Source organism: Dama dama, chromosome 31, assembly GCF_033118175.1.
Source record: "Dama dama isolate Ldn47 chromosome 31, ASM3311817v1, whole genome shotgun sequence".
Classification (NCBI taxonomy): Eukaryota; Metazoa; Chordata; class Mammalia; order Artiodactyla; family Cervidae; genus Dama; species Dama dama.
The window spans coordinates 23,465,541-23,492,442 of record NC_083711.1 but is presented as its reverse complement, the minus strand read 5'-3'; the positions used below and the strand labels follow the sequence as shown (position 1 = coordinate 23,492,442).

The 26,902-nt window shown below is 35.6% G+C and overlaps 1 pseudogene; it reads left to right on the top strand.

Moving 5' to 3' along the window:
• Window positions 1-4,094: 4,094 nt before the first annotated feature.
• LOC133049972 (protein Mis18-beta-like) overlaps window positions 4,095-26,902 on the top strand; it is a 45,934-nt pseudogene continuing 23,126 nt past the window's right edge.

The window sequence follows — 26,902 nt, the reverse complement described above, 5'->3', positions numbered from 1 at the left end:
GTAATAATACCATAGTTTGATTGCAGCTTGCACAAATGTGTTTAGATTTCTTTTATTCCTTTTTGTCAATACCATATCTTTATTCAGTTGCTGTTTATCTTAGTATTGTGTTCTAGTCTTATTTAGAATCATTATATCAATTTAAGACTTTTTATTTTTGACATTAGTTGTCTTACACTGGAAACATTACTTATCAAGTTATGCTCTAAATATAAACAAGGTTGTGTTTAGATTTTTTTAAGTAATAATATAGTAATTCTACCAATAAAATTGGTCAAAAAACAGAGACCTTTAAAATTCACCTTGATTTCTTACTTCTCTCCCTAAAGTATCAATTACAAAGTAAGTACAGTCTCTCCTGAAAAATCTCATGCATTCATCTTTTCCTCACCGTTTGTTTTGCCACTGTCTACAACTGGACTTCTCACCTTTCCTTCACTATAAAGTTGTAACTGTATGCTAATATCATGAGACTGTCATGTTTATGATAATGAAAACAAGTTAATGCCATGGTTATCTCCTAATTGTTTAACTGGTTTTCATCTATCACCCTTTCTTTTGGAGTGATTTTCCTGAAATATCATATGAATCCATCAAAACTTTCCCTCAGCATTCACTCATAGACATTTTCACTGATTTCCTGTTTCTTGGAGGATAAGGTTTAATCTCATCAGCTTGGTCATCAAATTCTTCTGTGCACTGGCTTTGGGCTTCCCGCCTTCCCCAGTGCTCGCTCAGTCATGTCTGACTCTTTGCTACTCCATGGACTATAGCCCACCAGGCTCCTCTGTCCATGTAATTTTCCAGGCAAGAATACTGGAGTGTGTGAACATTTCCTTCTTCAGGAGATCTTCTTGACCTAGGGATTGAACCAGTGTCTCCTGCGGGTGGATTCTTTATCACTGTGCTATCTGGGAATTCCCCCCCTTTGTCTACATTATAATTCTAATGACAACTTTTGTAACTTTCTTACCAGTTACTTCCACTCAACTGTTTCCATTCATGACAGGTGAATCTTCATATCAACTGTTTGCTCACGTGGTATCCTCTGGAAAGAGGAAAAAAGAAAAGAAGAGGAAATCTGGAAGGGGAAGGAGAAAAGTCAAAGAGAGAAAAGCTGTCAACATTTAAAAGCACTTTCTATTAGTTAAGCACTTGGCTTTAGATTGAGATACAGATTAATTGGGCATTTTAATAGAGAAAAAAATCTATAATCTAGATGCTTTCTAAAATATCACTGAATGTTAAATGACCATGAAGCTATAACTCATTGAGAAAACTATATTTTCCCAGAGGGTCGGTGAATGAAAATAATTCAGTTATACATGTACTTGTGTCCACTCTCTTTTAAAGATTATTTTCCCATGTATATCAATATACAGTACTGAGTAGAGTTCCCTGTGCTACACTGTAAATCCTTATCCACACACCTACGGTCAACTAAACTATGACAAAGAAGGCAAGAATGTAAAATGAACAAAACACAATCTCTACGATAAGTGGTGCTGGGAAAACTTAACAGTTACATCTAAAAGAATGAAATTAGAACACCTCCTAACATCTTACACAAAAATAAACTAAAAATGGTTTAAAGACCTAAATGGTCTTTAATAAGGCCAGATACTGTAAAACTTTTAGAAGAAAACATAGGCAAAACACTTCCTGACATAAATTGCAGCTGTTTCTTTTTTGATCCAACCCCAAGAGTAATGAAGATAAGAAAAAATAAATAAATAAACAAATGAGATGTAAGTATCAGTAGAGCCATTACATCATTAGAATATAGATGTACCAGCATGGGGTCATTTATTGCCACCCCATGGTTACCACATGAATATGATGAATATTAGTGGGAGACAGAGACCAAGGCTACAAGAGAGAAGAGGAGAATTGGAACAAAGAAATCAAGATTAGAAGAATTCTAGAGATACTCAGATAATTGTTAAAACTTATGCAAATAATTAACTCCTCTCCCACCCAAGATTTCCAAGAATAGCTTTAAGAAGTTCAGTACAATCTTTGCTCATATGGCTGTACACTTCCCTAGGGTTAATGTCATGTTAAAGCATTTGTAAAATTTAAATTATCTTCATTATTAATATTTGTATTAATTTTTAAATTAATATTTAATTTAAATATTTTAAAATTTTTTTGAAATGTTTTTGAGTGGGAGAATGATCAAGTTAGGACACTGGGGATATTTTTTAAATAATTCAAATATTATGTCATTATTTTTGCATATATCCAAGACAGTAGTAATTAATAAAACTTATACCAAGCTTGACCTTAAAGTGTTGTCAGACGTGACCTCAGATTATGAGGTTGATAACTAATCTTCTTAAGCCAATTAAGTTTGTTACAAATAGTATGGAAGATGCACAAAAATTTTAAAGATGCAATGGAAAAATCCTTACGTACAGAACAAATCATGTTCTCTGGAAGAAAAAGAAAATAATTTTTTTTTTTTTTTTGGTGAAAACCAAAAAATAAATGTTTATAACAAAACACTAACAGACTCACAGATATAGAGAACAAACCAGTGGAAGGGAGAATGGGGGAAGGGTGAAATACAAGTAAGGGATTAAGAGACAAACTACTGTGTACAAAATAAACAGCAATCTTATATAGTATAGCACAGAGAAATATAGCCATTAACTTGTAATAACTTTAAATGGAATATAATCTATAAAAATCATGAATAACTATGAAGTACACCTCAAAATAATAATCTATTGTACACCAACGGTAACTCAATTAAAAACAAAATAAAATATGTGTCATATCTGTCGTCGTCTCTCCATCCACACTGCTGCAACTCAAGTCCAAGTCATCATCTTTTTCGTGTCCATTGTCTTCTACAGGTGGTAAATATCCCCACCTGTGCTCTTGAGTTCTTATGAACTGTACATAATAAAGAAATTTAAATTGTAGTGCTAGCTTTCATATCATGCAACCGATCTCTCTAAAGCATCCTGATGGATTCGTCATACAAACAGAATGAAATTTAAATTCTCATTATGCTCTGTTGCTGTTCAGTTGCTAAGTCATGTCTGACTCTCAGTTCAGTTCAGTTCAGTTGCTCAGTTGAACAATTTTTTTGAATTTAAGATGTCAAAAATTATTTAGTGTATACTGGTTACCAAAAATAATATTACAATGGCACACAAAACATGTATTTATCTACTTTTGTCTTTAACACAAAGATTTTGTGGGAATCTTAACTATAACAATGTAATTAATCAGTGTTAATATGAAAGAAATAAAAATAAATGTTATGGAATAAATCAATGTGTGATAATTTATGAATTATTTAAATGCATAACTTTTGCTCACCCAAGTCTACCTGTGACATTTTTCCAAGAGCATTTACTCAAATATCTATGTTGTATTTTGGTAAGTTTTGCAATATTTCAAACTTTTAAAATTACTGTTAAACTTGTTATAGCAATCTGTGATAAGTGATCTTGGATGTTACTATTGTGGTTGCTTTGAGGCACTATGAACCATGCCCATATAAGAGGACAAACTTAATAAATGTTGCATGTGCTCCAACTGCTCCACAGACTGGTCTTTCCTCTGTCTCTTTCCTTCCCCTTGGGTCTCCCTATTCCCTCTGATACAATAATATTGAAACTAGGCCAATTAATAACCCTACAATAGCTTCTAATTATTCAAATGAAAGGAATGTCACACATATCCCACACTAAATTGAAAGCTACAAATGATTACGCTTAGTGAGGAAGTCGTTTTGGAAGTCAAGCTTGTCAAAAGTTAGGTCTCATCTGTCAAACAGTTAACCAAGTTGTGAATGTAAAGGAAAAGTTCTTGAAGGAAAAAGTACTACTCCAGTTAACACACTCATGGTAAGAAAGAGGAATGATATGGAAAAAAGTTTTAGTAGTCTAGATAAAAGACCAAGCCAGCCAAAGCATCCCCTTAAAGTAAGGCCCTAACTGTCTTTAATTCCATGAAGACCAGAGAGAGGTGAGAAGCTGCAGAAGAAAAGTGTGAAACAAGCAGATGTTGGTTCATGAGGTTTAAGGAGAGAAACTGTCTCCATAACATAACAGGACAAGGTGAAGCAGCAAGCGCTGATGGAGAAGCTGCAGGAAATTATCCAGAAGATATGGCTAAGGTAATTAATGAAAATGGTTACACTGAACAACAGATTTTCAATGTAGATATAACAACCTTATATTGAAAGAAAATGCTCTCTCTGACTTTCATAGCTAAGAGAAGTCAATGTCTGCCTTCATAGTTTCAAAGGATCAGCTACTTTTTCCACTAGGGGCTAATACAGGTCAGTGCTCATTTATAACTCTGAAAATCCTAGGCCCTTAAGAGTTGTGCTATATCTACTCTGTGATTTAGCCTCTGCTCTTTAAGTGGAGCAACTGTGCCTGGATGGCAACACATCTATTTACATCATGGTTTACTTTAATATTTTAAAATCACCATTGAGGCTCACTGTTCAGGAAAAAAAAAAAAAAGAGTTCTCTGAAAATATCACTGCTCATTGACAAGGCACCTGGTCACCAAGAGCTCTGATGGAAATGTGCGATAATATTAATGTTGTTTTCAAGCCTGCTAATACAATATCCATTCTGCAGACCATGGATCAAGGAGAGATGTCGACTTCAAGCCTTATTATTCAATATATATATTTTGTAAAATTGTAACTGCCATGAATAGTGATTCCTCTGGTGAACCTAGGCAAAGCCAAATGAAAACCTTCTGGTAAGCATTCTCTACTGTAGATGCCATAAAAAACACATATAGTTCATGGGAAGATGTCAAAGTAACAACATTAATTGAAGTTTGGAAGAAATTGATTTAACCCTGGTGAATGAGTTTGAGGGTTTCAAGACTTCAGTGAAAAAAGTTACTGCAGGTGTGGTAGAAGTAGTCAGAGAACTAGAATTAGAAGTGAAGTCTGGAGATATGACTGAATTGCTGCTGTCTAATAAAAAAAAAAAAAAAAGCATATGTAGAGTTGCTTCTTAGGGATGAGCAAAGAAATTGGTTACTTAAGATGGAAACTACTTCCGGTGAAAACTATGAAGATTGTTGAAATGAGAACAATGAATTTAGAGTATCACAAAAACTTAGTTGATAAAGCAGTGGCAGAGTTTGAGAGAATTGACTCCAATTTTGAAAGAAGTTCTACTATGGGTAAAAGGCTATCAAACAGTATTACACACTATGGAAAAATGGTTTGTGAATGAAAGTGTCAACTGATGTGGCAAACTTCATTGTTGTCTTGCTTTAAGAAATAATCACAGCCTAACCTTCAGCAAACACCACCCTGGTCAGTCAATAGTCATCAACAAGGATGCAAGATCTACCACCAGGAAAAAGACTATGACTCACTGGAAGCTCAGCTAGTCAGCACTTTTTAGTAACAAAATAAATTTTTAATTAAAGTGTACATATTCCTTTATTAGACTTAATAGACTGGAGTTTAGTATAAACTTAACTTTTATACGCACTGAGAAATCAAGTATCAGTGTGACACATCTTATTGTGATTTTCTCTTTATTGTGGTGGTCTGGAACTGAACACACAATATTTCTGAGGTTTGCCTGTACTAGGCACAGATTAGTACCTAGAAATCACCAATCAATTCTACCATAGGCCGCACTATAGAAAACTATCAAAAATTCATCTAAACACTATCTTATGAGTCAGTATTAATGTTAATATCCTTCTCTGGAAATCTTCATAGTGATTTATTTCAAGTTTGACATATTTTTAGAAAGGGAAAATGCATAATTATATTTCTTTCTCAAATTCAGCTTTTATGGATATCATATAACATGATAAACTATATGCTATTAATCTTAGGCTCTCTATAGTGGTAGTGAAATCTATTAATTGCCTCTAAAATGATGAATAATCAGCCAAAAGAAAGAAAAACTTTAATTCCTCCAACAGAAAGACAGTTTCCCTAATGGAAATCATATTAATGCCTTGATGTAAACATTATCTGTTTAAATCAGTTTTTAAGTGACATAAGGAGCCCAAAGCATAAATTTCCCAGCCATATTCTTCATTCTCCAGTTCACACTGACTCTTTCCTCTTGTTTACAGAGGCCTAGTCCCTCTGGAACATGGTGATTTTCATTCAGACAAACATGCTCTGGGGAAGGTCAACTGAAATTTATTCATGCTGTCAGGGATTCCAGGTGTCAAAGAGTAGCAATGGACTGAAGTATAATATACAGTACACTCAGTAAAAAAAAAAAAAAAAAAAAGCAAAGCAAAACTGGACAAGACAGACTTTTAAGGAATGTAGCTTACATATTTTTATCCCCATAGCAATATAATGTTAATTATAATCATATGTCTACCCCAACCAAACATCTATCTATCATTTATCTAACATCTTAATGAAGAACTAATGGTGCTTTTCAAGATTTTGCCAGGTGACTTGTCAACATTGAGTATAATTAATTTCCTTTTTGTCATTTTCCTCTCACTTCACTTCTGATTGTTTCTTTTGAGAGGTGGATTGGGGAGAGGGGATAGGAGAGTTTATTGCCTCATGGAAAAGATTAGTTTTCTCCTATCTTATATTTGCCTCCTCTAATCTTTCTCAAATTATCTTTTTAAATAGTGAATTATGATCTCCAGTTTTCTACAGAAGCTTCTTCCTTCTAATTGCTTAGAAATGTTTGTTGCTTTGGTTAACTTTGGTGTGTTCCTTTTATCTTCATTAATCTGAATGTCATTTGTTGTCTCACAAGAATCAATGTTATGGCTGGTCCACTTCCTATTATGGCAATGGGGTTAAGGAGGAAAATGACATAACTAATATTCAGCTGCTTTGGGCATTAAGCCACTTCACTGAAAAAGTACTGTATCATGTTCAGAATCCTTATAGATATTTCTAGGTAGTATAATTAAATGATGTCTTACCTATAATTCTCAACTTATAAATCTTTTTTAGTTATTTTATCATTACTATTACTATGCAGAGAAAAGAATATCATTATATGGGTCTCTTTTGCTGCTATTGCTGCGTAGTCACTTCAGTCATGTCTGACTCTGTGCAACCTTAAGGACTGTAGCCTGCCAGACTCCTCTGTCCATGGGATTCTCCAGGCAAGAGTACTGGAGTGGGTTACTGTGTCTTCCTATAAGAGATCATCCCAACCAAGGAATCGAACATATGTCTCCTACATTGCAGGCAGATTCTTCTCTGCTGAGCTACCAGGAGAAGTCCATGGGTCTCTGTTAGGCCAGATAACTGGCAGACATCAGTCCCCCAGAGAAATCAAAAATCCATTTGGCACTTTTTAAAGTAGGGCTAAGAGTTTTATTGTATAAAAAGATTTATTTTAAACAGTAATGCATTGAACTTGATTTGGTGGTGAAATAAATCATAATTCTGCTAGAGCCAGAGAGTCTGAGATTGTGTGATTAATCAAAGACAACTAAAGTATTGTACAGCTTCAAGGAATACATTTTTATCACACTTTTTCTCATTTTTCTCCATCACTTAGGTAAGTAGGAGAGTATTTTAATTATCCTTTCCAAATCCTGGGAACTCCATTTAAGATTCACAGCAGTCCCCTGGATTTCTGAACCATTAAGAAAGTTGTGAGGAAGCTTCAGAAGTATTAATGAAATCATTTCTACTTATAAGAAAGTTAAACATAAGGACTGTGGTGTTGGAGAAAACTCTTGAGGGTCCCTTGGACTACAGGGAGATCAAACTAGTTCATCCTAAAGGAAATCAGTCTTGAATATTCATTGAAATGACTGATGCTGAAGCTGAAAATCCAATATTTCAGCCACCTGATGTGAAGAAAAAAACCTGAAACTGGGGAAGATTGAAGGCAGGAGGAGAAGGTGACGACAGAAGATGAGGTGGTTGGATGGCATCACTGACTCAATGGACATGAGTTTGAGCAAGTTCTGGGAGTTGGTGATGGACAGGGAGGTCTGGTGTGCTTCAGGGGTCACAAAGAGTTGGACATGACTGAGTGACAAAACTGAACTGAACTGAAAAATATGACATTCACAAACGAAGATCAAGGCATCTGGTCCCATCACTTCATGGCAAATAGATGGGGAAGCAATGGAAACAGTGACAAACTTTATTTTCTTGGGCTCCAAAAATCATTGCAGATTGTGACTGCAGCCATGAGATTAAAAGATACTTGCTCCTTAGAAGAAAAGCTATGAAAAACCTAGACAGCATATTAAAAAACAAAGACGTTGCTTTGCTGACAAAGACCTGAATTGTCAAAACTACGGTTTTTCTAGTAATCATGTATGGATGTGAGAGATGGACCATAAAGAAGGCTGAAGGCTGAATAATTGATGTTTTTGAAATGTGGTTTTGGAGAAGACTCTTGAGAGTCCCTGCAAGGAGAACAAACCAGATAATCCGAAAGGAAATCAGTCCTAAATATTTATTGGAGGGACTGATGCTGAAGCTGGATCTCCAATACTTTGGCCAACTGTTGGGAATAACTGACTCATTAGAAAGACCCTGATTCTGAGAAAGATTGAAGGCAGGAGGAGAAGGGGACAACAGAGAATGAGATGGTTGGCTGTCGTCACTAACTGGATGGACATGAGTTTGAGCCAGCTCCAGGAGACGGTGATGGACAGGGAAGCTTGGCATGCTGCAGTCCGTGGGGTCACAAAGAGTCAGCCATGATTGAGCAATTGAAGAGCAACAACAAGTTGTCAGATTAAGGAAAGAACTTTGAAGATTAGTCATACTAAGAGAGATAGACTACTTTTACTTGAGAGCCACATGAGAAATTGGTTATCTTAGTGGCTGTTTTTGTATTCAACAAACTACCAGAACTTTTGATCCAAATGAACCTTTGAATACCCTGAGAAACATGGTCAGATCTTCCATTACGGTTTCAAGGTAATAAATAAAAGGAGCTCTCGCTAATTTGAAGGGTCCAAACTTTTATTGCACTCCTGCTGGATCTTTCCTTCAGAATGTGTTTATAAGTTTTACAAGAAATGCCTTGTTAATTATTAGTAGTTATGTTTTCCCCTTCATTTTCTCCATTTTTCAACAAGAAATGGGATTAAAGACCTAAATTTAAGACTGGATACGATAACAGAGGAAATCCTAGAGGAAAAAATGAAGAACACTCTTTCACATAAATCACAGTAATATTTTTTTTGGATCCATCTCCTAAATGAAATATAAAGAAAAAATAAACAAATGGGACCTAATTAAATGTAAAAGATTTTGCACAGCAAATGAAACAAGGAAAATGAAAAGACAACTTATTGAATGGGAGAAAATATTTACAAATGATATGACTGATAAGGGATTAGTATTCAACATACAGCTCAACACCAAAAACACAAACATCACATTTAAAATTGGGCAGAAGAACTGAATACTCATTTTATTGAAGGAAAAATGCAGCTGGCTGATAGGCACATGAAAAGTTGCTCAACATCATTAATCACCAGGTAAATGCAAGTCAAAACCACAATAAAACATCACCTCACACCTCTCAGAATGTCTATCATCAAAACAACAACAACAAAAAAAGAACCTCACAAATGAAAAACATTAAAGAAGATATGGGGAAAAGGGAATTCTTAGGCACTACTGGTGGGAATATAAATATTGGTTCAGCCACTATATAAAACAATAAGGAGATTTCACACAAACCAAAGACTAAAACTACCATATGACTTAGTAATTCCACTTCTGGATATATATCTGAAAAAAAACACTAATTTGAAAAGATACATACACTTCAATATTCATAGCAGCAATGTTTATAATTGTTCAGGATGTGAAAGCAATCTAAAAGTCCATCAGTAATTGAATAAATAAAGAAGATATGGCATGTGTATATACACATACATACAATGCAATACTACTCAACCATTAAAAATAATGAAATTATGCTATTTGCAACTGCAAAGCTGGATTTGGCAAGCATTATGGTAGGTGAAATCCCAGATATATAAAGTCAGATATTGTATTATATTACTTAGTTGAGTAATCTAAAAAATACAACAAACTTAAGGAATGTAACAGAAAAGAAACAGACTCAGAGATATAGAGAACAACAAATGGTGATACATGGAGAGAGGGAAGAGTGAAGGGTCAGTGTAGGAGTAAGTGAGTAAGAGGTACAAACTATTAGGTATAAAATAAGGTACAAGGATATATTGTACAATGTGGGGAATATAGCCAATATTTTATAATAACTATAAATTGATTGCAAATGTTAAAAATTGTGAACCACTATTATATACCTTTAACTTATATAATGTACAGCAAATACACTTCAATAAAATACTGTACTGCTATATGAAAAAAGGCAAAACTGTGCACAAGTTTTTGAAGTTCAGAGAAATTTAGTAATTGTCTAAATTCAAAGTGACAAAGAAAGGAAGAAAGTGAATAAAGTTTAGTTAGCAGCTCAAGAATACATAAATCCCTATGTATTTTATTTATTTAAAAGTATAACACATTAAACCCAATTTTGAAAGCTTTGAAATTATCTTATTTATAAACATAGAAGGAAAAATATGAATATTGGTAAGTTACTTAAAAATAGAACCCAATTATTTTTCAAATGAGTAATCCACAAATATCAAGAATGTTCATCCCAACAACTCAGGTATGGTCCAAAACCAGAAAATATTTTAGTGTAATTTATAACATCATCAAACTATAGGAAAAATGTTTTATGATGTTGACAATAGATTGAAGTCACTTTATATGATACAAAATCTTTCCTAATACAATTCAGTCTCTCAGTCAACCCGACTCTTTGCAACCCCATGGACTGCAGCACGCCAGGCTTCCCTGTCCATCACCAACTCCCAGAGTTTACTCAAACTCATATCCATCAAATTGGTGATGTCATCTAACCATCTCATTCTCTGTCATTCCCTTCTCCTCCTGCCTTCAATCTTTCGCAGCATCAGGGTCTTTTCCAATGAGTCAGTTCTTCACATCAGGTGGCCAAAGTATTGGATCTTCAGCTTCAGCATCAGTCCTTCCAGTGAGTATTCAGGACTGATTTCCCTTAGGATGGGCTGGTTGGATCTCCTTACAGTACAAGGGACTCCCAAGAGTCTTCATCACTGCAGTTCAAGAGCATCAATTCTTTGGCTCTCAGCTTTTTTTACAGTTCAACTATCACATCCATACATGACTACTGGAAAAACCATAGCTTTGACTAAATGGAACTTTGTTGGCAAAGTAATGTCTCTGCTTTTTAATATGTTGCCTAGTTTCCTAGGAAATATGCTAAATAAAGTATAAATAAATTAAATCTACTTAAATATAATAAACCTAAGTACAATATTAGCATGAGATTCTAATAAACAGAACAAGAAAAAATAAAATAGTAGACAAAATTAGCATTGAATTACAAGAAACAGACCGTGTTTTATTTTTAAAGATGCAATTGTATATCTGGAAAATATTACAAACTATAAAATTACAGAGATATCAACAAAACTATATAAAGTGGTAGATTTATAACTCTTGTAAAGTGAAAAGTTCTATAGCTATGTTCTAATTTAACAACAAGGATATTAGAAAGTGGTAAAAATAAACCACTGACAATAGAAAGGAAAAATCTGCAACTTGTACAAAGAAACTTAATTTTTAAGATAACTATTTTTTTCTGAAGTGAATCATACCATATTATTGAAGAAACAAGTGAGCAAATAGAATTGAATGACATTGGCTTCCTTATTTCAGAAAACAAATACTGTGCTTTCTTTGAATTTTTACATTTCTGTACATGAGTGAGATTGATCTGTAGTTTTCTTTTCCAGAAGCATCCTATAATGTCCTTTACTGTCACGAGTCAGTTTAGCTTACATTTTTTGTAAGAATTAATCAATATCACCTAACATTTTACTGTAGTACGTTTGAGAATAATACTTCCTTATTTGCTTTATAAACTCTGCTTTCCCAAAATTATGTTTCTATTTTTATTTCTTAGTATTTTTGCTGACACCTTTCTTTTTTCATCAGATGTGCAATAGCATTTCTACAAGTCTCTGTGTTTTTGTTCTTTTCTGTTTTGCTTTGTTTTGTGGAGACGGTGATAGGGAACTTGTATTTGATTGATATCCTATTTTAAATGTCCACTTTGCATTTCAGCTATTTCTGCTCTTAGCTACATTAGTTGATTCCTTCTCTTTTCCTTCTGCATGTTTTGGTGTAGTAATTTTAAGTTACATATTTAGCTTATTAATATTGGACTTTATTTCATTTAAATTTAAATATTGTGAAAAATGCCTCACAGATTTTATATGAAGCAGTAGGTATATTTATATTTAGCAAGTAACACGTATCCAGAAACATATGGTAGTTAAATGAATATCTGAATTTATGAAAGAGATGTGGGAAAGTAATAAACATGGATTCAAATTATAAGAAATTTGTAAGTTTGATGGGGAAATTGAAGGTATACCATTTATGAATAAGGTAATATAAGCATGGATTCCATTGAATTATACCGAAACCGTTGACATTAAATCACTATATAAAAGCTAATGCTGACTGACAGTTATATAGAAAAAAAGTTTTAATTATTTTGCTGTACAAGCAAACATCCAGATGAATTTCCCCAAAGAACTTAAAACAAGCATTTTCCGTTGTCAAAAAGTAATCAAAACATATTCAAATAAATTAATTCCTTAGTTTCAGAATGGAAATTAACAAAAAACCACCTTGTAGATGAAATAAAATCAGTTTTTCTGACAACATATTCCAGCACATGTTCACTGTGCTACTTACCAGCTTAGGATAAAAATATCAGCAGCTAATGCAAATGAATCCAAAAACATGTCTATCAGACAGAAAGTTTCATATCAGGATTGGATCTTGAAGCATTTGTTCCTTTAAGAAGCAAGATGCAGTAACTCATAATTCAGATCCGAGTTCCCTATTGAATAACTTTATAACTCAAACACTTTGTCATTCCACAATCCATTACTTTTGGTATTATTTTTTTACAAAACAGTAAGTTTTGCTGGATGTTTTTCTTATAACTTAGAAATAATCTATTTTTTAAAAATTATGCATAAAATCTTGCAAATTAACTAACATTTATCATCTTTTACTAATTCTGCCCAGGCAAAATAATGTGCAACAGGGCATTCTTTAAACATTTGACCTTCAAGCACACCTTTGTTGATAGGATTCTTATTAATATCAAAACATATTTCAAGGTTTACAGACATCTCCATGGTGTACTCTTGCCTGGAAAATCCCATGGACGGAGGAGCCTGGTAGTCTATAGTCCATGGGGTTGCACAGAGTCGGACACGAGTGAGCGACTTTACTTTTGCTTTGCACTTTCATGTATTGGAGAAGGAAATAGAAACCCACTCCAGTGTTCTTGCCTGGAGAATCCCAGGGGCAGCGGAGCCTGGTGGGCTGCAGTCTATGGGGTCGCACAGAGTCGGACACGACTGAAGTGACTTAGCAGCAGAAGCAGCCATGCTGTTTAACAGATGTTTAGTTTGATATACAAAACAAATGCTCTTTAGAATCTTATAAAAGTGGAGTAGGGCAGATTGTAGAGCGTTGTTCTGAGTCAGTGACTACATGACAGGCACCAGGAAAAAAATTTGAGGTGAATAAATAAATTTCAAAATTGTCAATTCAAAGTAATGACATGGAATTTTTTTAAAATTGATGATGCATTTTAACAGAGAAACATAGGTGTGTGCATTGCTTATCCTTTGTTAAGTAACAAATTATCACACACTGACAGCTTATATATTTATTATCTCACAATTTCTGTGTGAAAGGAGTCCAGCATGGTTTATCTGGTCCTTTCATGGTTTATCTGAGTATTCTCATCCAGGGTCTCCAAAAGGTTGCCATCAAGGTGCCAGCTGAGCCTTTGGTCTTACCGCAGACATCTAATGAGGAAGGAATCTGCTTCCAACCCGATGTAATTTTTGAAATAATGTGGTTTTTTTATGGATTGTAGGACTGAGAAACTCTGCTTCTGTTGGTTCTTAGCCAGACACTGCTGTCAGTTCCTTATTTACAAGGTAAGTCACAGTGCAGCAGGGTGTATCAAAGACAGGGAGAGAGTCCTCGGTGAGTCTGCAGGGAGGGCAGAAGTTACAATCCTGTGTAACCCAGCCATGGAGGTGATGCTCCATAGCTTTTCCTGAAGTCTTAAACCCCATGAATATTCAAGGGAAGAGAGTTAGACAAGAGTGTGACTACCTGAAGGTAGAGATCACTGAGGGTCATTTGAAAGCTTGTTTATTTCATCCTAACCAGTAAAAACAGAAATGATGTAAGGCAATCAGATGTTATGATACACGCTGTTGTTGTAATGCCAAAATAGATAGGTTCCATATCAAACTTTCAGAATCACACCCCCCCACAAACAAAACAACAAACAAAAAACACTCATCCAGTCTCATCCAGTCCACTCATGTATCTGCCATGACCAGGACGCTGAGGACCCAGAAAGCTGCAGCCAAATGGTAGGCAACTAGGTCCTTGTTATCATCCACATCAGAAAATAAGATGCTAGTATCCTAGTACTCAGCATCTTTGAAAATCAAATCTGTTCTCTGTGTTAGTTATTCAGTTGTGTCTGACACTTTGTGACCCCATGGACTGTAGCCCATCAGGCTTCTCTGTCCTTGGAATTCTCCAGGCAAGAATACTGGAGTTGGAAGCCATTTCCTTTTCCAGGGGATCTTCCTGACCCAGGGATTGAACTCGGGCATCCCACATTATAGGCAGGTTCTTCACCACGTGGGCCACCAGGGAATCCCAAACTCCACGCTCACACACACATGTCACCAGGACTATTAATTCAAGTGAAAGGCAAATGAAACACAGGTTTTGCCACATGATGCTCATTTTCACCTTTCAAATCTCAAGTATAAACATGTTTGGCACAAGTTATGTTGCAGGCAGAAAAGTTTTGAAAGACTCTAGAAAATATTGTATTTAATTTTTTAAATAAATTTACATGAAAACATACTTCCCAGTTGGCTCTGTGGTAAAGAATCTGCCTGCCAATTCAGGAGACACTGGAGACAAGAGTTCAGTCCCTGGGTTGGTAAGATCCCCTGGAGGAGGAAATAGCATTCCAGTATTCTCACCTAGAGAATTCCATGGACAGAGGAGACTGGTGGGCTATAGTCCGTGGGGTTGCAAAGGGTGGAAGGCAACTGAGTGACTGAACAAGCACAGAACACAAAACATACTACAGAAGTTTTGGAAAGAGTTGGGTAACAAGATCTTCCTCACAATAATTGACAACTCAGAGCCCCCAAATGTGCAATCCATCTCTAGTTAAACTTCCAATCTGTAATAAAAAACTAGCTGTATTCTCTCTTCTAAGGTAATGCAATTATACTTCCTACAATAAATGCAGCCATACTTCTAATAAAGAAGGAGCGCTTATTGCTTTCCTTAAATAGAAAAAGGATTAGTCACTAACCATTTTGAATGATATTTGTTTCCCCTCTCTTCAGTTCAGTTCAGTTCAGTCACTCAGTTGTGTAGGACTCTTTGCAACCCCATGAATCGCAGCATGCCAGGCCTCCCTGTCCATCACCAACTCCCGGAGTTTACTCAAACTCATGTCCATCAAGTTGGTGATGCCATCCAGCCATCTCATCTTCTGTTGTCCCCTTCTCCTCCTGTCCCCAACCCCTCCCAGCATCAGGGTCTTCTCCAGTGAGTCAACTCTTCGCATGAGGTGGCCAAAGTATTGGAGTTTCAGCTTCAGCATCAGTCCTTCCAATGAACACTCAGGACTGATCTCCTTTAGGATGGACTGGTTGGATCTCCTTGCAGTCCAAGGGACTCTCAAGAGTCTTCTCCAACACCACAGTTCAAAAGCATCAATTCTTCAGCGCTCAGCTTTCTTCACCATCCAACTCTCACATCCATATATGACTACTGGAAAAACCATAACCTTGACTAGATGGACCTTTGTTGACAAAGTAATGTCTCTGCTTTTTAATATGCTGTCCAGGTTGGTATACCTTTCCTTTCAAGGAGTGAGTGTCTTAATTTCATGGCTGCAATCACCATCTGCAGTGATTTTGAAGCCCCAAAAAATAAAGTCTGACACTGTTTCCACTGTTTCCCCATCTATTTACCATGAAGTGATGGGGCCAGATGCCATGATCTTAGTTTTCTGAATGTTGAACTTTAAGCCAACTTTTTCTCTTTCCTCCTTCACTTTCATCAAGAGGCTTTTTAATTCCTCTTCACTTTCTGCCATAAACAAATATATGGAAACTAAAGAATGGTATGTTAAGTCATATGTTGTACTACCAAAATGTTCATATAAAATTTCAGAGGAAAATAATCATTATATATATTTTATGGCTAACTAGCTAGATAACACGAAATATAATGGAGGAAAAAGGAAGAGAATGGGGAAATTATTCCAGAGCAATTTGATAGCCCTCATTTATTCAACTTGTCTTGAAACCATATATATTCTCTGTTTGTAATTTTTTTTATTTTTCATTTCATGTTTCTTTCCTGCCCTATGAATCTTTTAACTTGCCAGTATTCTTTTACTGATGATAAAACTCAAATACATTGAAAGTTTAGAATATTTTTAGGTCCTGCTTGAATGAAGTTCATGTAATCTAGTACAAATTTCCCCAATTATGCTGGTATTATGACGTTCCTCAAAATATCGCTTGGGTTTCAGAGATATGTTTCCATGGCCAAATTATATAATACCAATCCTATATTCCATTGACAATCAGAAGAGCCTACAAACATGTCTCCATCAGTAAATTGCCTTTTCCATGACCCAGGGATTGCTATGTGTTTTCCAAAATTATCGACTATAAGCAGAATCATAACAGCTGAGCAATTATTCATACTTGGTGTCAAAAATCTCACTCCCCAAAGCTAGAGACGGGTGTTAGATCCCTGCCACAGCTGTTAAGGGAAAACGAAGCTTCAGAAAAATGCAGCAAAAGCCAATGCATAGTCTCCACCTAAGCTAGTTTAATTCCACTTCACAGACGCCATACATGGATGTCTACTCTCTGTAATTTTAAATACATCAAGTAGTAAAGGAAACTGGAAATGTAACCCTTAATCTTTCATCTACTAAGCAAGGAGTAGAAACACTACAGAGGGTTGGAATTAAGTTGAGCAAAACGTAAGGATCAAGAGAAAAACACTTATTTTGTGAATAGAGAAAAACAAGATGCCCAAAGAATTCAAATGATAGAATTCTAAGTAGAAAACGCAAAATGTATTAGAGACTGTTACTTTTCCCCTAGTATCCACTGACCTCTCTTATCTTATTTATACTAGCAAACTGTGAGCTTAGATCATTTCATGGTCACTTTGGTAGACACTACATTTTCCACCCTCTCTTTAAGGACAATATGGCTATAGGACTACATTTTATTTTTATTGGAGGATAATTGCTTTACATTTTTGTGGCTGTCTCTGCCATACATCAGTCCAAATCAGTCACAATTATCAGTTCAGTTCAGTTGCTCAGTCGTGTACAACTCTTTGTGACCCCATGAACCGCAGCACACCAGGCTTCCCTGTCCATCACCAACTCTTGGAGTTTACTTAAACTCACATCCATTTAGTCAGTGATGCCATCCAACCATCTCATCCTCTGTCATCCCCTTCTCCTCCTGCCCTCAATCTTTCCCAGCATCAGGGTCTTTTCAAATGAGTCAGCTCTTCTCATCAGATGGCCAAAGAATTGGAGTTTCAGCTTCAACATCAGTCCTTCCAATGAACACTCAGGATATATATATATATGTGTGTGTGTGTGTGTGTGTGTGTGTGTGTGTGTGCATATGTATATATCTTCCCTCTTGAGTCTTTTCCCACTTTCCACCCTTCCAGGTAGTCACAGAGCTCCAAGCTAAGCTTCCTGTGTTATACAGCACCTTCCTTCCTTCTAGTTATCCATTTTAAACAGGATTGTGTATGTGTGTGTGTGTGTGCTAAGTCACTTGAGTCATGTCCAATTCTTTCTGACCCTGGAGTAACCTCCAAGGCTCATCTGTCCAAGAGATTTTGCAGGTAAGATACTGCAGTGAGCTGCCATGCCCTCCTCCAGGGGATCTTCCTGACCCAGGGATTGAACCTGAGTCCCTTACATCTCCTGCATTGGCAAGTGGGTTCTTTACCATTAGCACCACATGGGAAACCCAATAATGTATATATGTCAATGATACTTTCTCAGTTTCTCCTAGCCTCTCTTTCCTCTGCTGTGTCTACAAGTCCTTTCTCTATGTCTACATATTGTTCAACCTGCTGTTGATAGAACTTTAGAGATAGAACTTTACTGAGGCAATTTTTGCTCTCCATTCTCTTCACCTTCCCATAGGCTGGAGCATGAGCATAGGGATGGTAATTGGTTTTGGCATTCTCGATAAAAGCCACATCTAGGAAATGGTGGGATGGTAAGAAGAAGAAATGTAAGTCTAATGAGCACATAATGGAGCAAAGTTACTCATTAATCATGGAACTTTTCTGAATATATATATATATAAAGGTCCACTCTTTTTTTTTTTCATTTTTTAATTTCTATGTTACAGCAGCTTAGCCTCTATCTTAAATAAAACAAAAGGTATCATGTAAATCAACTGGAAGAAGAAAATTTCCACAAGGAAAAATAATTTACAGAGTCATATTCTATAAAATGACTATTAAGATAATGATTGTAGTAAATCTTTTAAATTTGGCAGTCAGCAAGTAATAATTGATAATGTTATAAAGTGAAGTGAGGCACAAGTGTTGTGGGAAAAATTTAGATGTTAGCAGATTAGAGTGAATCAAAAGTATGAATTCCAGAACCATCAGGTTGCAACTCTCTTTTTTGCAAGTCATTTCCAAAGATAAAAAAACTGGATTGTGACAAATACCTTTTTTTTTTTTAATAGCTCAAATTGTTTTTAGTTTTAATTTTTTGTCTGTTATAGCAGCATATTTGCTATGCATACACAGTCTGACATTTTGATCTTTACATGATTTCTTTTTAAAAATATAGAAATAAGAGGTTCCTAAGGTTTCACCATTTTGACTTAATCCATTCAAGCAAGTCTAAATCAAGTGTAGTATGGGGGCTTCCCACATAGCACAGTGATAAAGAATCTGCCTGCCAATTAGGAGATGCATGAGACGCAGTTTCCATCCCTGGATTGGAAAGATGCTCTGGAGCAAGAAATGGCAACCAGCTCCAGTATCTCCAGAGAAGGCTTGTGGGCTTCAGTCCAGGGGGTCTCAAAAAGAGTCAGATGTGACTGAGCAAATGAGCATGCGCATTCAAGCAAGTCATCATACTCTCATAAACACTAGTTCTGGATTCCAATCGATACAGATTTTTATCCTAACTTTGTCTTTGCACCATCAGTCTTTGGTAAAGATACTTTTGTTCCTCCATATATAAATTACCAATAGCAATAGTGAAACCATACAATTGTATTAAAGTAAATATGTGTATACATATCAATTAACACTCCCTATACATGTATTGTAATTATATATACATATATATATATATATATACATTTAGCAAAGTGCTTGGGCTCTAGTAAGCTCTTAAATTGTAAAAATCATAATTATAATGTTAGTTAAAACCTTCATAATCATTTTAATAATTAATGATGTAAATGTCAAAAATTGTTTAAAGATAGAATTGAGATGAGACTGCAAACACATTACTAGGCTGATCTTTACTAAATATTTCACTCTTGTATAGTAATAGACTAAAAAAATGAGGTCAATACTGTTCTTTGAGTTTTCCTATTATTGCACAAACTTAGATAACTTTATACAAGACAGATACAAGCATATTCATGGTATAATTTTGTCTGAATCTATTTCTTATTTTTGTTTACTATTAGTATAGTTCTAAGAACTATTCAACTACACCAGTGTGAGTTTATAGTTCTATAATTAAAGCCATGCTTCTAGACTCATATAATTCTAAAGGGTTCCCAGACCATTGCGTATAAATGAACTGTAAATGTCTTTTTCTGAAGTGTAGGACCCTGATTCTATTTGTTGTGTTTTTGTTTATTGTAGCTACCATTTATTAGCTATCATTTGGAACTTCTAAGCTCTATGTATTATTTTATTTTATTTTTATAACAACCTTTTAAAAATTGAATTTTTTTAGATTCTAAAGATTAGAATATTACAGTTATTCTAGAATTTTAATTGGAATCTTGAGCCATACTCTTATCTGTTAGGTTTTATTGCCTCCCTGTATGAGGTATCTTGATTAGTGCAGAAATGAAAAAAATACATGTACTCTAGAACTACTTACACTAATCCCATGAGTCTCAACAGTGGTCAGATGATAAAAGAATAGAAAATTCAACTCTCATAACTTCTTTTACAAACTTACTGTGTTTTACTTATTTAGGCCCTTTTGATTGAACATTACAGTTAGTAACTTAACATTTCTTTCTTTCTTCCTATAAGTAATCTTCCAAATAATTACCCTCATCTGATTATTTCTAGTTCCAAAATAAAATGACATCAGTGTGTTCTTGGCAACAAAATAAGAGTGGGTTATAGAATAAATCCTGTGAAAATAGAGCTAAAGCTAATTTACTGCAAAGCAAACATATTTTTTTTTATACTGCCAGGAATATTTTTACCTTCCCACTCTCATCTTTCAACCACTTCTGCTGAAACTTTTAACAGTTTCTTTGGTAGAAGAAATAAATATATTTGAATTTATAAGTTTACATAGTGTAAAATTTGTACAGTGAAAATTATGTATAGATATGTTTGGTTACATGTACATAATATTAAAATTATTAGAAAAAAACCTCTCAAACTGGTGAGATGTTGAAAGATAATAGGGTAAAGTCTTGAAAATATTATTGAAATAATCTAAAACAACATGCATAGAGTAAAAATGCGTGCATGGTGGCTGGTTTCAGAGTATATCCTGGAATTCCTGAGGGTCTGAAGCCACAGATTTGTGTCATAGAATTATTCCTCATTTGATTCTGAATATTATTTTCTATTTTACAAGATTAATGCATTTTAAAATGATGAATTTGCAAAGTTGGATGGTACAGATGGTGAAGATACATGATGGTCCCTGAATCACCACTTGGACAAGACTTCTCTATCCATCAGGATCATCCATATTAAATTCTATATCTAAATCAGCCCATAACCTCTGAGATCCTTGGCTCTGTCTCATATGGCAACTAATGTATTTTCATCCTTAACCAAGTTAAAAATAAATTCCTTGCACCTAAGTGACAAGAAAATAAGGAACTCATTCAACTAGTGATTGAATGAAAACTGATATTAGAAGCTAAACAGATGGAGACCCATGTCATGTAGCAGCAAGCTTCATGCCTACCAATCCTGTGGCTCAGGGTAAGTAGATAAAAAAATTGATATATGTGTTGGCATTTATTTGTTGCAGTAAGGAAGATATTACAAGAAAAAATCTCCAAAATATAATTGATAGTTAGAGAAGGGAAGAAAGAGGGATAGAGAACTCAGAAATTAACAATCTTTACATGTAGAAAGAGTCAACTATTTCCAGACCTCAAACATTTTTCAGAAAAAAAAATTTTTTTTCAAAGTTTTTCAGGAAAAAAAAGTATCAGATGTTTTATAAACATAAAATATAGAAGACATCTTTTTTGGCTGATCCTGTGGTTTTGGATAACTACAAGCAACCCTTTCTTTTTTTAAAAAAATTTATTTATTTTAATTGGAGGCTAATTACTTTACAGTATTATAGTGGTTTTTGCCGTACATTGACATGAATCAGCCATGCGTGTACACGTGTTCCCCATCCTGAAACCCCTCCCACCTCCCTCCTCATCCCATCCCTCTGGGTCATCCCAGTGCACCAGCCCTGAGCACCCTGTCTCATGAATTGAACCTGGACTGGCAATCTATTTCACATATGATAATATACATGTTTCAGTGCTATTCTCTCAAATGATTCCACCCTCACCTTCTCCCACAGAGTCCAAAAGACTGTTTTATACATCTGTGTCTCTTTTGCTGTCTCTCCTGTAGGGTCATCATTACCATCTTTCTAAATTCCCCATATATGTGTTAGTATACTGTATTGGTCTTTCTTATGGTCATAGAAAAGAATGTGCAGACAAGGGATAAGAATTTATTTTGTGGGGGAAGATTTTCATTTTTATTAATGCCAAGGTGAAAATTCACTCATGTTTTATTATTTCTGAATCAAAACACATCTAATAATTTCTGGTAGCCGTATGGGAATGATGATAAGGTTGTCAATGTCTATACATACATATACAAACGTGGACAATGGGTTCTGGGTTTTGTCTCTCCAGGAGACACTGTTTCAGTACACTTAAGATACACCATGTCACAAACACCTCTGGTAGCACTGAGTCCAATATTGTATGAAACAACTTAGAGATGGAAAACTGAGAGTTGGAATTCAGAAGTCACACTCTAAAATTCAGCGAGTTGCAGGAAATCTTATACAATTCATTTCATAGTGTATATGTTCCTTTATATTATGCACAAGAATGAGATATCATAACAATTTATGTCTAAATAAGTTAGATGTAGCTTTTTCAAGAAATAAAAAAAATTAAATTGTACATGATAAGAAAGTATTAGGTCAGGCATTTTCCCCCTGAGTGATACACAAAATAATAGTGTCTTTAAACAGATGCCATTTTGATTTTTTTTTTTAAATGCAGTAAATGTTTGAAGAACTTTAGGTACATTTATTGGTACATAGTATGGAATAGAAGAAAGTAGATCAGAGTCATGCTACATTTATAGGGAATAAAATGTCTTGAAATGGTGGTGACTACAAAATGTATACATGTGCTAAGGCTTTCCTGGTGCCTCAGTTGGTGAAGACTCTGTCTGTAATGTTGGAGACCTGGGGTCAACTCCTGGGTCAGGAATATCCCCTTGGAGAAGGGAATGGCCACCCATTCCATTATTCTTACTTGGAGAATTCTACAGACAGAGAAGCCTGATGGGCTACAGTCCATGGGGCTGCAAAGCACTGGACACAACTGACCAACCAACACACGTTCACATACATATGATAAAAAGTCATAAAAGTATACTTAAAGATATACAGTGCAACATGCAAAACTATGTGCATGCAAAACCTGGTGACATTTGATTAAGTCTTGCAGTCTAACCAATTTTGTTGTGCCCATTAAATTTTCCTGGGTTCCATAGTGTACTATAATTTGGTAATGTATCACCATCAGAAGAATCCAAGGGATGTATAGGATCCTTTCATAGATAAGAACACAAACTCTTGGTTTTATTTTGCAACTTACTGTGAATCTTTAGCTAGCTCAAAATTCAAATTAAAATTAGGTCAATCTATTTTTGTTCCAGAATTTCTTGGTTATTATGGCTCATATACTTTTGCTTAAATTCTGAGGTTCTTAACCCACTTCCTTTAAAATCAGCTTGACATTGTTCTGTCCTTTGCATTTGACATACTGAATTAATTTGTTTCACTGCTACTTATTGTAATTTTTTACTTTTGGGGATTGTCTTTATTAATGTTCTTGCTCTTGTGTAGTAGATTTATTTTACCGCTTATCCATTTTTTTTCTCCCTATGCTTACCTATCATAACAATTCTATTGTGCTATTGTAATCACTCACACTTTGGTACCCAGGAAGAGAATCAACTTATTTGCATTCATGTCATGATATTGCAGCAAGTTCAGAGTACTCTCTTCGTGACATTTTCTGCTTCCCTTCCATCAAATTAGATACCTGAGATATAAAGTCACAATCTTAAAGGGTGATCAGAAAAATCTATGGCTTCCTATTGGAAGAGAATACAATCCCAAATCCAGTTTCAGTAAAGTGCACCTGGACCCTGGTGGTACAGACAGTAAGGAGTTTGACTGCAGTGCGGGAGACCTGGGTTCAATCCCTGGGTTGGGAAGACTCCCTGGAGAAAGAAAGGCAACCAACTTAGTATTCTTGCCTGGAAAATCCCATAGATGGAGGAGCCTGACAGGCTACAATCCAAGGGGTCACAAAGAGTTGGACACGACTGAGTGACTTCACTTTAGGTACCCTGCCAGACTCAAGGTGTTTCTAGATCCTAATGCTTTACAGGAGTCCCACTTATGTTATTCTATGCCTGTTTCCTGAATCAGAGCAGGCTCATGGCTTTAGCTTCTTAGCATGGAGATTATATTCCATTTTGTGCCCAAGAGCTCTTTATCTTGTTCCTGAAACAACTATGATTTTTTTTACAGCTATCTTTTCAGAGAGAAGAAATATTTAAAGTGTGAATTTACATTACCATCTTGACTTGAGTGGGCTTTGCTTTTTCTGCCTCTATGCTTGAAGAATTCTTTTCATATCTTTGAAATTCTACATAATAAACAGCCAATAATGATCCATCTCAGTCTTGCTGCTTCACTTATCATGGGATGTAGTTCATTTTCATTTTGCATATTTGCTTCTTATTTCATTCCAAGGAAACTGTCTGTACCACATCTTTGAACAGCTTTCTGTTCCACTTGTTGTATTCTATACTTGATAAACACTGGTAATCTGTTAGACTGTGTATCCAATTCTATAAAAATCATCTCTGTAATTATTTTTTAATTGCTTCATTATTTCAATGTCTTTTTTATTCTGTCTTCACTGATGATTTCAAACCATTTCTCTATTATAGAAATGCAATTTTGACTGAATGTAAACCTTGACTCTCAGGTGTGACCACACCATTTTTTTTACTCATGCAAGATTTGGGATCTTCTTGACCTGGTGACTTAGAAATGAAGGGTATATCCTTCTTATGTAATACTACCATATCTGCATATGGCTTCTAGAATTATCACTGCATGGTCATCTACATCACTTTTCCCCATAATGCATTATCAAGAACTATCACTGGGCTTCCGCCCAACTTCAGAGTGGAAGGGAAATGAAAGGGAAGGATGCAGAAAAATTGGGGAGCATGCCATGCATTTGGGACAGAGAAAAATATGGTAGCCTAAATCACTTTCATTTTTGAAGAAAGAGTAAAGTTATCTTTAAGATATAGGACATGCTAACTGAAAGGAACCCCCACTAGATACAGTATGGCTGTTTAGGGTGTGAAAATAAATTAGGCTTTATTTTATTTATTTATTTATCAGTCAAGTAGCGAGTCAAAAATAAACAACTGAATCTGCTAGAAGAGTCAAGAGTCCATTATGAGAATAAAAATGAAAAGGTAATAAAATCTATTAAAAGCAGTTATGCATGCATGAGTTCCTACTATCTATAAAATGCTTTATAAAAATTATTAATGGGATGGTTTTTCCAGTGGTCATTTATGGATATGAGAGTTTGACAGTGAAGAAAGCTGAGAGCCAAAAAATTGATGCTTTGGAATTGTGGTGTTGGAGAAGGCTCTTGAGAGTCGTTTGGACTGCAAGGAGATCCAACCAGTCCATCCCCAAGGAGATCAGTCCTGGGTGTTCATTGGAAGGACTGATGCTGAAGCTGAAGCTCCAATACTTTGGTCACCTCATGGGAAAAGTTGACTCATTGGAAAAGATCCTGATGCTGGGAGGGATTGGGGGCAGGAGGAGGAGGGGATGACAGAGGATGAGCTGTCTGGATGGCATCACCAACTCGATGGGCATGAGTTTGAGTAAACTCTGGGAGTTGGTGATGGACAGGGAGGCCTGGCATGCTGTTGTTCCTGTGGTTGCATAGAGCTGGACACAACTGAGTGACTGAACTGAACTGGCAGGTAACATACCCTTCCAATAAGTTTGTTTCAGCAGTCATGTTCCTTGGTACTTTCCCAAAGGAATTGAAAACTTACATCCACACAAAAACCTGCTATAATGGACTCTTGGCTCTTCTAACAGATTCAGTTGTATATTATTGACTCAATTTTAGCAGCTCTATTGATAATTGCCAAAACTCGGAAGCAAAACAGATGTCTTTCAGTAGCTGAATGGTTAAACTGTGGCACACTCAGACAGTGAAATATTATTCACAACTAAAGAAATGAACTCTAAAGCAATGAAGAGATGGGAAAAAAAAAAAAAAACTTAAATGCATAGTACTGAGTTTGAAAGAAGAAAATCTGAAAATGCTATGTACTGAATACTGTATTGTAAGTGGTATATATTGTTACTAACCGTATTCTCAATTCAGTTCAGTTTAGTCGCCCAGTCGTGTCTGATTTTTTGTGACCCCATGGACTACAGCAGGCCAGGTCTCCTGTCCATCCATCACCAACTCTCGGAGTTAAGTCAAACTCATATACATTGAGTCAGTGATGCAATCCAACCATCTCATCCTCTGTTGTCATCTTCTCATTCCACCTTCAATCTTTCCCAGCATCAGGGTCTTTTCAAATGAGTCAGTTTTTCACATCAGATGGCCAAATATTGGAGTTTCAGCTTCAGCATAAGTAAAGTAAGTAAAGTCGCTCAGTCGTGTCCGACTCTTTGCGACCCCATGGACTGTAGCCTACCAGGCTCCTCCATCCATGGGATTTTCCAGGCAAGAGTACTGGAGTGGGTTGACATTTCCTTCTCCAAGAGATCTTCCTGACCCAGGGATTGAACCCAGGTCTCCTGCATTGCGGGTAGACACTTTACTGGCTGAGCCACCAGGGAAGTTGCCCCAGCTTCAGCATAAGTCCTTCCAAAGAATATTCAGGACTGATTTCCTTTAGAATGGACTTGTTGGATCTCCTTGCTGTCCAAGGGACTTTCAAGAGACTTCTCCAACGCCAAAGTTTAAAAGCATCAATAATTTGGCACTTAGTTTTATTTATAGTACAACTCTCACATCCACACATGGCTACTGGAAAAACCATAACTTTGACAAGACGTTGACAAGACATTGGACATGTGTTGGCAAAGTGATGTCTCTGCTTTTTAATATGCTATCTAGGTTGGCCATA